We start from the raw sequence: 12189 nt of genomic DNA, 5'->3' as shown, positions 1-12189 counted from the left end.
CAAATATACTGTCAAAATATTTCTGAAAGAGTAAAAGAAGAGCATTGTTGAAAAAGAACATGTGAATGCTCTAAACTAAGGATTGTAGCGTTTGCCTCTAAGCTGAGCACCTTGAATTGATCCCCTTTGTATTTTTCTATTTTCTCCGGCCAGCTTATGGAATGAATTACTATATAATGAGACCTTATATGATCCAGTGCACAGGGGGAGATACTTTGCTCTTGACTCATTTCATCCTGGCAGATATTGATGTGGACATTTTGCTTCACATTAACCTCCACCTTCATCCTCACATCACAATATTAATGACTCCATAATGCATAGACATAAATGAGTTATTTCATCCCATAAGCAGGGACTTTTCTTGCATATGCTCTTCATAACATAAATTACATTTTAAGGTCATTCTATACATTTACAATTTGTTGGGGTTATGAGAGGTTCAATCATACTGAAAAGTAACAGTTGTCTATTTTGGCATCAAGAACTGTGTATTATGATGTGGGGTATATGCAAGACGAAAATGTTACTCGCAACAAAGCTAAGCACATTGTCTACTGCATCCGATTTAAAATGATATTATCTAGTAATATAGCTCTCATAAGCAAAATACATAAAGATAATCACCATTCTGTATATTCACAGATATAAATGGCTGTTATTTTGCCCTTCTTGAATGCTCTTGTGGTAATTTAATTAATGGAAGAGCACGGGGTCTTTTTTTAGTGCCCCCCTAAAACAATGCAAAACTGTGTCCCCACAGCTAGAGCTATTTTAGAATAAAATTTAAATATTTAAAGTAGTACTCTAAAGGTTTTGTGCCAGTTCCACCAACTTAATGTGTATGGAAAATCTGATTCATTGTTGATTGAAGTGATAGGCTAAAATACTGATATGACCTTTTCTGAGCTTCTCCATGTGTTTCAATACTCAGACTTATATTTATAAGTAATTTGCATATAAGTGCTCATTTTTAAGTTGATAAAAATGGCTGAAATTCTACAGCAACAGGTGTAACCTAGAGTGTTTTCACAGCTAATGTAAGAGTTGTGCTAAGTTTGAACTCTTAGTGAACCGACATTTTGCAGGAAGTCTGAATTATTAAAACATGTGCACACATGATGTGCATGTTCTAGGGAGGACTTTGTTTGGCACACCTCTATTACAGGAGTGAAAAGGCAACAATACTTTCTCACTGTTCGAAGCCTTCTTTGAAATATGAGAAAAAAGGGTGTTTACCATGCTACTAAAGTTTTTTTTTCACTGCTGATAAGCATGTGTACATGTATTTGAAAACTCAGTTCATCCCAAGGGGAAGTCAGTGCGTGTGTTTTGCCTCCCACTTGCATCGAGCCATTATTAAATCTCTCCGGGCATCTGCTATATGAGCTTTTTCAAAATGGTTTTCTGCCTTGACTTCTGATCATCTTTTTTTATCAGCAAGCTTCCTTAAACTTTGTAAAAATGTTGTCGAACGTTTTTTAGACATCTGGCAGAAACCTATAAGTTTATTACCAAAAACAAAACAAAACAAAAATAAAAACAATGTAAAGATAGTGAGACTTTTACAGTCATGTCAACTGCAAAACCAGATAAGACTACATACTCAGAATTGCATTCAACTAGACTTCCTTTTACAGCTATTTGCAAATTCTATAACTACTAGAATACTTTATGCAGAGTAAGAACATGTGTGCAGTGTTTACTATGGTTTAAAGTTTGAGCATAAATATTTTCACTAAAGGAGAAGCTCTTGTTCAGGACAGAATCATACCTGGATGATTTCCTAGTATGAAAAGCACCACTATCCTGACCACTCAGCTAATAATGCACCACTTAATGTTTGGACGTTTGGTGCAATGCATCATGACAAGGCGTAAAAGCCCAGTTGATTATCTCTTAATGATTACTAATTATCCCAAAGGAGCCAATTAAACCATGAAAAAATAGGAGTAAAGGGCTACTGCAACAAGAGAGGGTTATTACCACACTTAATACTTTCCTAAATATCAGATGCAGTTGGCAGCACTTCCCCAAACCCTACCAGCAGCATAATAAAACATCACAGTGCTAAGATGTTATATTACATGCTGAGCTATCTTTTCTGAGACAAAGCCTGGCCAGAAACATTAAGGCTACATGTAATCGGTTAGACTTTTTCCCTGACAGAGATGTGTTATTTTTTTCCACTTACAAACATTCTTTCAAGCACACATTTGAAATGTTCAGAGCAGAAAAACATCATCCATTCATAGCACAACAGCCCTTTTGTTTCTTAAGAACTAAAAGTTTGTTTTCCTACCATTACAATTTTAAAAAATATCTTATCCATGCAGGTTATTCCAGGAGCACAGAAAGGCCAAATCAAAGTCAAGGTGTTTTGATATGTGGAGCAACACCATGTTGTTTTAGATGGAAGCTTGATAAGACCCATGCATTATCCTATCTGACAGGCATGTTGGTGTGGTGAAATCATGTTGCTGTACCTGACAAATCGCTCAAGCTGAAAAAAGAAGACAAGATGAGCTGAAACGTAAAAGGTCACTGGTAATCGATGCTAGATTTAAAGAGGATAGAGTCTTCCGCCCTTTTTGTTGTTTTTCCACATTTTGCATGCTTACAACACTAAGTTTTTAATAGGATGACTTTGAAATGGAAATGTATAGAAATATGATTGACATATTATCAGAACTTTTTCAAGTATTTGGCATGTGGAGACTTAAAACTGATCAACTTATGCTTAAATATCTTGGAGGTTGAAAGTATTCAACAGAAACCTGTGTACATTTTTATCAACATGACATAAGCGATTGAAAATGGAGGGGGAAGCAGATAATTTTACAGAAGTATTTGCATGGATGTGCCAAAGCATTTTCAGTGTGTTCACAGGAATGAGAAAGAGCTTTTTTGTTGTGTTCAAGTGCCACAATAATTTAACAAGTAGTTTTGAGAATAAAAATACTGTTCTGAGAAAGTTAACAAACCGACTGAGAAAAACTAAGTTAATCACCTAATTGGACAAGTAGTTTGTATGTCCATGTAAAAGACAATCTTACTAAAATTACTAGTTCATTTTAGCAAGACAGCACTAGTTGTTCCGTACCTGAACCAGAACATCGAGGTCATTATAGTTTCACAGTTAATTAGTTAAAAGCTATTAACTGAGAACAATATTTTATAGTCGTTATTAAGTGAGGTAGCAAACAATCATAATTAGCTATATTGATTATGAGTTTTTAATATTTGCACTTTTTAGAGGCCAGATCACACAAATGCACAAACACACACACTGACTTTTTTTAAGTTTGAGTGGAGAGGCAATTTGCTTCAGGACCACAAAAGTCCGTGTCACAAAGGCACAAAATCTTCTGAAATCAATTTCAGTTTGTTTATCTCCAAAAAATGAACAAGACAGTGTGAAACAGATGAACTGGGACAAATGTCAACAACATATCAGGAAACCATTTTCATGGGGTTAAAGAAATAGCAAGAAGGAATGATAACTTTTTCTCATGTGGCAAATATGATGCTATGGCTGTAGTTTATATAGAACTACTGTACTAAAACACTACTAATACTACAATTACATGCTCAATTCATGTAATTGAGCAAAACCTGTTTCTGTTCTTTGTTCTGCAGCAGCCAATAACTCATCAGTCGTCACAAATGCTTTTTATGTGTGCCTGTTCTTGGACATTAGTCAGCCCATAAAAGCTGTGTGAAACTAGTTAAGTGATAGACATTCTTGTTTTTCATGGTCGCTTAAACAAATTAACAATTGTGCAAACATAATTTGTGCCAAACTTGATACAAAGGCTGCTGCCACAGTAAAATATGCTTACTGGTAATATTCTACGTTTGTTATTTTGTAATGTGTACTAAGACAGATGAACAATATTGTCAGGTGTAACACATCAGAAGAAATCAAACTATGCACAATGTGTGTTGATGTGGCAATGAAATATTTGTTACAAATAAACTGCTTAAGTTTGACCTTCAATCTCTACAGCCAAGAAAGAGGATAGCATAGAGAAAGGAGCTAATCTCTTAGACCAGGGATGGATAGAGGTTTTGGACACCGTCAGAAAAAGTTATATTCAGCTATATTCCACCAGGAACAAATCTGCAGTCAGAATATCCAGTTCGGTTTTTAAAGTGTTGCTTTAGTTTAAAAAATGTATTTATTTTAACTGAAGAAGGAAAATAATTTCATGTTGTTACAGCATCTGTACTGCCTGGACCAATACTAGCTTGATAAGCTAAATTAACCGATCATGGCTACACACCTTTTCTGTTATACACTGGGAACAGGAGGGTTCACCTATTTAACACCCAGTAATTTGTGTTTAATGAACCACCACATGTGTTTATTTAAATTTTTTCATGTTTCTTTGTTATATATTGTAATATTGCTCAGAACTGAAACTATTACTTGCTTTCAGTGTTAACTGGTGATGGCAGCAGCATTGATTTTTATTTTTTATTTTTTTCAAAAAGATTGAACTGCACTTCCTTGAAATGGATTCTGTCTCAGACGTTAACGTGTATTTTTCCTGATGCTGTGGTAAATAGAAAGGGCATTTTACTGATTTTCTACAAAAAAAGGGAAGGAATTTGAAATATGGATTACAATAAAATACTCAGAATACAAATATCTTTGTTCACAGCAGCACCTGTATATCAGCTGTGGTTGTCTTTTATTTCAGTGTTGCCTGCTGACAAGAACAGCCCTCAGAGAGAACAGCAGTGTTTGGTATTGATATTTTTGTCAACCTCTGGCAATAGATCTTTTGAAGCTGACTTTATCAAATTGTAGGCTTCCTGATGGAGTTGAAGGGTTAACATTGGTCAGGTGAACTTTGTAACTTCCACTGCACTTCTTGGGAGATAAGTGGACATGGTGTGCTGCGTAGCAAATTACTCTCTAAACAATAGCTGTCTATTCATCTTTGAAGCATAACATGTGTACTTTGGCATTTCACATAGACCATTCTGTAAAATACAATCAAACTCACTTTTTAGTTTGTCACCAATAAATTAGGATGTCATGGTCAGTTTTTCAGTCAGATATAAGGTCAGCTGATCACTGTTCTCCAGTTGGTCTTGAGAGAAGTTGTTCTTCAACAGTGCTTAGTTGTGTTATTTTTTTGTTCTTTTCTTTAAGAGCTGTACCAGAATGACAAATCTGTACATGCACACTGCACGGTCAATAAAACATATAAAAAGCAGTTTATGAAGAGGAACAGTAAATCCTAGAACGGTTATCTTTCATCAGAAAAAAATCTGGACTATTATAGAATCTGAGATTACATAAAAATAATTTTCAAATGCTAGATATATTCTGCAGAAACCATCTGAAGTGCTGCATCACTCACCACAAGAGTAATTGCTAAGCAAACAGACGGATCAGCTCACTCATACCAGTTAGCCCCATCATGCTTGCACCTGCAGTACAACCTATCCCTCTGCCATTATTCCAGTCAACACCAGTGGACTGAGACTAAAAAAACTACATCACTGCAGCCAGAAAGAGAGAAATTATTCAGGTGTGTGATTTTTGTCCATTCTGTAGGCTGCATTAGATTTAGGTGTGCTTTAAAAATACATCCAGTGCTAATGCACTGACATGTCACATAACTAGATGAGGCAAGACGAGCTAAAATATGACACTTCAGAGTAGAAGAAATGAAGGAAAGCAAGCAGTGAAGGAAAGCCATTTAAAAAATCCCTACTACACAAGAGATTCATGTTTCTTTTATTTACATAATCGAATACAGCACCATTTACTTATTAGCAATAATGAAACTGTTAATTTGTCTTGTATTGATGTGACCAAATTAGATTACTAAAACCATTGTAATCATGTTTTATCATCACCAGAAATTATGCGCTATATCTAAATATGATTGGACAATAATAAGAGCAGTCTTTAGAGTCGTAACCAATAATGCGAACCAACATAATTTAAGGAGATCACAATAGTTCCCGCACTGGTAGTTTCTTCACAGACTATTAAGCCACAAGCAACTTCTGGCAAAGCTTTAAGAGGCACACTGATTAGGTAAGTGATCAGAATAATGTTTTTGTAGTGGGGAATGTTTCCACAAGAACCTCTGGAGATGATGGTGCAGAGAAGGATTTCACATCAACTTAAGAAAATTATGGGCAACCCTGACCATCCTCTTCATGAGGCTGTCATTGAAAAACAGTGTCTTTAGTTGGAGGCTTCTTCAAATTCTGTGCAATACAGATTACTACAGGAGTGCTTTCCTGCCCACAGCCAACACCATCTACAGTAACTCTTCAATTAAATGAATTATTGATCCCCTTGGTATCAATTAAAGTATTTTTGAATTCAATTTATCCACCAGAATTGTTATGATTGAGGGAAAAACAGGCCTGTGTGAAATCCAAACAAAAACAAATTGCACCAGTTAATAATGGTAGATTTTGACTGCCAATGATTGTGCAGGCCTTTTGGTTTACTAAATATGAATCTTTACAACTAGTTTTCCAACTAGAATGTGGCACTGTTGAAGCTGCTTAAAATTAAGCATGTGTGATCATTTTGTACCCTCTATTTGTTGAGCATGTCTTTTATTAAATAAAGCTTGGTTCTGATCTTTTGTCATCTGAAAATACATTTCTGTACAACTTTTCCAGAGATCAGTAATAGTTAATTATCTTTATTAATTACTAGGTGTAATTGAGTAAATCAATGATAGAAAAATAATCATTATTGCTACTCAAATTTCTAAGGTAATTAGTATTGTAATACACCCAAGATGTGTGTGTGTTTCAGAGCTGTTGACATTAAATAATCTTTACTAAAAGTATTTGATTAAATTGTGTCCAAACTGTTACCTCAAATTTGGGGGATAATTTGTTAAAGTTGCTTTATACAGTGAATGAGTAGACAGTTTTACAATTAATATCACACTGAGATTTATCAGAATTAAAATGAACTTTTACCAATTTCAGTCAAACTGTCTGTAAGGTAAATTGTTGCAATAAAATATTTTACTGATCACACTGACAAAAGTATGTACTACTTCTCTAATTTCATTACTTTTTAGCATTTTAAATTAGCTAAAAACCAGGCAAGCTTTGTCTAATGCAATGTCAGTGGCAGTACATAAGATGATAAGTGAAACAGACTTAATTGATTGTATCTACAAACCGCACAACATAGAATTCACTTCTTTAAAACTTGAAATATTTCTGAAAAGAAAGGTCTGGTACAGGGCTGGGCAACTCCAGGCCTGGAGGGCTGGTTTCCTGCAACTTTTAGATGTGTCTCTACTTCAACACACCTGAGTCAAATAATGAGGTTGTTAGCAGGACTCTGGAGAACCTGACTGCACTTAGGAGGTGATTCAGCTGTTGGATTCAAGTGTGTTGGACCAGAGAGACATCCAAGACTGCAGGAGACCGGCCCTCGAGGCCTGGAGTTGCCCACTCCTGGTCTAGTAGCTCCTGAAAGCATTCAAAAATGAAGTTTTGTGAATTGTCCTGGATTTATCTTTTTTAAGACCTGAAAGCTATAAAGTCACAGAAAGAGAAGGATATAAGCAGGTTTTTAAGGTTACATGAGCCTACACCAGGCATGTACCAATCTCAAAAAACAGAATTTGTCTAAAGGGGTTGTTAACTTCATGAGCTTATAACTATGACTCAGCTATCACTTTGGAAGGGCTATATTACCAAAATGTTATCCAGGACATGTATCTTTTCAAAAAATATAGACAGACTTTTGCCACCATAAACTATTATGTTTACTGATAAAAACAAAGAGAAACCCTGTTAAAATAAATATACAGTTCATTTGAAAAAACAAACATTTGATTTCCTGCTGTTGCCTTTCCCAGGAACTTTAGGGGAACACTTTTATAGTTCAAGTTTAATTTCAGGATATGTTTCTTGCCAGTCTGTAAGTGGCTCGGTCAATAACTAATTTCAGAGAAATATCAAATGCAACGCTCTGATGAATAACCCAAAGTTGTTCTCAGAAACTAATATATTCAGAAACCAAATTGTGTTTCTTCTATAATGGCTGCAAGACAAAACCGAGGATTTTAATCACAGTGTTTGAAAGTTTCTTCATAAATAAGATTAAATGATAATTATATTGCCAGGTGAAACAGAAAACGTTCATCATTGCCTTATTTCCAACAATTGGCAAACTAGATAAATAAATGAATCACTCAGGAATAGAACCATCTTTAACAGGCAAACCAAGCTTTTGATATACTTTTATCCTGTGCCTCTCTTTTAAGAATGTTCAAATATGATACTCGCTTTGTAAGACCCGAGAACTGAAGATAGGCCCACAAGACAAGTCAACATAAGGCAGCCTGAATATGCCAGTCAAGGGAATGCATGAGAATAAATAGCAGCATCAGAGTGGGGAAAATAGGACAGACCCACGTTCTGCTAACGGCCCACCTCTGAGGAAATCAAATGTAAACAGATGAAGTACAGCCCAGTTGTGAAACCGACTGCCGGAACGGCATCCAACGTGCATATTAGGTTAAACTTGAGAGCTCTATATTTACCACCAATTACTAAAAAACATTTTCACTTTTCTGCAAAATTCACCAACTGCACAATTCTTGTTAAGTAGTGTAAGATAAGTAGTATTTCAAAAGAGCAAAAGAAAATTTTTTGAACAATAACAATATTTGTTGTTAATCTGTTGCTAAGAGATGAGCGCGTTTTCTGGTAACTAAGAGAGACGAAGTAAACATCTGATTTTTATTTTTGCAAAAGTAAAAATCAGAAGGCAGTGCATTAACATTAGCACAAATATTTCCCTGCCCTTCTCCCTAAAATAAGATTTTTAGCTATTTTTTTTTTTTATTATCCATGTTTAGCACCCTGAATGGAGGAAGTCATTATAGACAACATGCCAGTTATACCCCACATGCCGCTAGCAGCATCTAAGCTAACATTAGCATTTTGGTTAATCATATCTTAATTTTAATATACTGAATGGAATAATAGCTTACATTAGTGTAACCGGTCCGGGGGTAACTCCAGCCGAACCACACTGCGTTGTGAATTAGACGCCTCAAGAGTTACAGGTCAGTCAAACTGATGACATATTTAATCTAAAGCGAATGAAATTTAACATTTCAGCAGAACAGAAAATGTCCAGCCGACATCAGTCCACCTTCCTCCATAACATGAAGGAACGGTCTGCTCTTAAATGACAGCATTATGTGCCAATAGAAATAATTATGTTACATATTAAAATAAAAATAAAAAACACAAACCACTGACTGGCCTCTAATCAATAATCAAAATGCATAATTTGTATATTGTGAGCAGGAAAATGAGCAGGAAAGCGCAATAAAAAGAACAGATAGGAACAACATACCTACACAGAATGGAACATTTCAGCAGCACAGAAAATGTTAAGCCAACATCAGTCCACCTGCCCACAACAAAGATAAAACATAAAAAATCCTGCTGCACAGCGTGGGAAGAGCAGTCGGCTAGCTCACACACATGCTGCAACTCTAAGGTCCAACACTAGACAAAAACTTTCCATCCTCTGCCAATAAAAACTTAAATTAATATTATAAAAACACGCTAGCTAAAAGATAGTGAAACATTTTGTCATTTACTGCAACTTTTAAATAGCATGTCAACAGAAATTCCGTGAGAAACTCACCTTCCTCCAAACCATCCAGGAGCGGTCTGGTGAAGGAGGAAGTGACGTCACGGGCTACGACCGCAACAATTAAAACTAAACTTTCCCAAAATTATTACATAAATTTTGTTTAAAAGATATTTCAAGATAAAAATGAGAGACAATTCAATTAAAACAAAATAAAAATAAAAATCTAGAAATAAAAATTAACATCTGAGGGATTTTTGGTGGAATGCATTGGGTTTTCTCTCTTCCATGCTACATTAGTATGGATGCTAATTGTTAGCATCAGAACGCTGGGTTCCAACCAACTGGCTGGCCCGTCTAAATTTCTTCAGAAAGATGTCTATATACCCTACTTTTTATGTCTTAGTTGCAAAATGTAAAATAGCAATGTCTTGCCACCACACAGAAACACAATGTTTTCAATAAATGCTTCAAAATTGGGATTAGGCAGAGTTGTATTTTTCCTCTGAGCAGCCTTCATGTAACACACTTACATGGACATGATATGATAAACAAATTTAGAAGGGAGTATACCCCCCTATTCAAGCACTGTTGATACATAAGCAAAATGCATGCAATACCTGACAATACCTTTTGTCAGGTATTGCAAAATGTAGAAAGGTTAGCTTAATTTCTGTTTAATTTTTAGAGCTGCATTAGGTAGCTTATGAAGAACATGTTTTTTGTTTATTTAGTGTTTTTCTTCTAGTTCTAGTGGCCTTTAATTGAGAGTGGTCAGACAGAAAGGAGGTTGAGAGAGGGGAAGACATGCAGCAAAGGTCAACAGGTCATTACTCTAACCTATATGACGGCTGCCACGAGTACTGAGGCCTGAGTATATGGGTCGTGCACTTTACACCTGCACCACCAGCAGAATGTGTTTTTGATACATTTCTTAAAACTCTGATGAGACAAATAATATGATGTAAACCATAATAAATTGGGGCCAATTTAGGATTTTTGAGCCTTGTTTACACTGGTACATTTTGTGCTGTTCTTTTTTGGCTTGTAATGTTATGTTAGTGCACAGAACCAATTGTGGGTCACACCTGTGAGAGGCAACAAAATAAATAAAAAAGACTGTAGTCGACAATGCAGTTGAATCCAATCAAAATGAAGAAACACAATCAACTATCACTGAAAAAAAGAAAACAATTGTTACATTATCTTGACATATTGTGGAAGAAGTTCATGGAGAACCCCAGCTGTGTAGATGATTGCAGTTCTTGATATGATGGAGCTGATTGCACAATTTGCCAAGAAGCCAGCTGCAGAGATTTATTTTTAGAAAAAGCATTGTGCTAATTTTAAATGTCATACAACCACTTACTAGATGACAGAAATGCCTATTTTGTGTGAACTTATACTGACTTGTATATGGAAATCTCTTCGTAACACACAATACATAGAATACTGACACCTCAATCCAATAATTTCACCACATAAATCAGTCTAATGCTTTGCAGCTTCCCTGTATTTTATGTATGTCCTTCATAACATGAATAAACCTACTTGTACTTTAAAGTTTAAATGTGGTAATATCTGAATTTTGGTTTATAGTCTAATGAAGTGTTCCAGGTTTTGTGTATGTCTCTTTTTCACCAAAGTTATCAGCTTTGGTCACACTTTGTGAAACCGCTTCAGAATTGTGGAATCAATCAATCAATCACATTTTATTTGTATAGCACCTTTCAGCAACAAGGCATTTCAAAGTGATTTACATCGTAAAAACACAAAAATCATAGAACACACAGTCAACAACATTACATGTTGCACCTCAGATTACTGATTAATGTTTCTTGATTAAAAGCAACTCTAAACAGCTGGGTTTTAGTCTAGATGTATCGGAACTCAGTGTTTCACCTGTTTTGCAGTTTTCTGGAAGTTTGTTCCAGATTTGTGGTGCAAAGAAGCTGAATGCTGCATCTCCTCGTTTGGTTCTGGTTCTGGGGATGCAGAGCAGATTAGACCTGAGGGGTCTGAAAGGTTGATTCAACAACAACAGGTCTTTAATGTATTGTGGTGCTAAGCCGTTCAGTGGTTTATAAACTAGCAACAATATTTTACAGTTTATCCTCTGAGCTGCAGGGAGCCAGTGTAAGGACTTTAGAACTGGGGTGATGATATCTTCTTGGTTTTAGTGAGAACACATGCAGCAGCATTCTGGATCAGCTGCAGCTGTCTGAATTTTTCTTTTTTTATGTAGACCTGCAACGACACTGATGCAGAAATCAATGCCACTAAAGATAAACGCATTTATGAGTTTTTCTAGGTCTTGGTGAGACACTAGTCCTCTAATCCTGGAAATGTTCTTCAGGTGTTAGAAGTCCAACTTTGTAACTGTCTTTATGTGGAAACATCTCCATGGGATTCCACATACATTTTAAACCTTAAAACACACCTCGCATATGGTTAGCCATTAAACGAGCTGCCTATAAACCTCTTGGGTTTCAACAGGCCCTCAGAGGTGATAACCTTTCCAGTGTCACCACCTGCTGAAGGCAACACCAAAGCTGACCTTGTGCAAC

At 35.8% G+C, this 12189-nt stretch overlaps 1 long non-coding RNA gene across 3 annotated transcripts in view; it reads right to left on the bottom strand.

Annotated features, from left to right (window-relative positions):
* LOC145552784 (uncharacterized) overlaps positions 1 to 11000 on the bottom strand; it is a 69902-nt gene extending 58902 nt beyond the window's left edge. For all 3 annotated transcript variants that reach the window (XR_014088902.1, XR_014088901.1, XR_014088903.1), the window contains exons 1-2: positions 9380 to 11000; positions 9009 to 9110 (exon numbers count right to left, since the gene is read on the bottom strand). This is a non-coding gene — a long non-coding RNA (uncharacterized LOC145552784). The remainder of the gene's footprint in view (positions 1 to 9008; positions 9111 to 9379) is intronic.
* Positions 11001 to 12189: the final 1189 nt, after the last annotated feature.

Source organism: Poecilia reticulata, chromosome 9 (genome assembly GCF_904066995.2).
Source record: "Poecilia reticulata chromosome 9, P_reticulata-male-v2, whole genome shotgun sequence".
Classification (NCBI taxonomy): Eukaryota; Metazoa; Chordata; class Actinopteri; order Cyprinodontiformes; family Poeciliidae; genus Poecilia; species Poecilia reticulata.
Note: the sequence above shows the minus strand (reverse complement) of the source record. Positions and strands in the feature narration are given on the sequence as shown.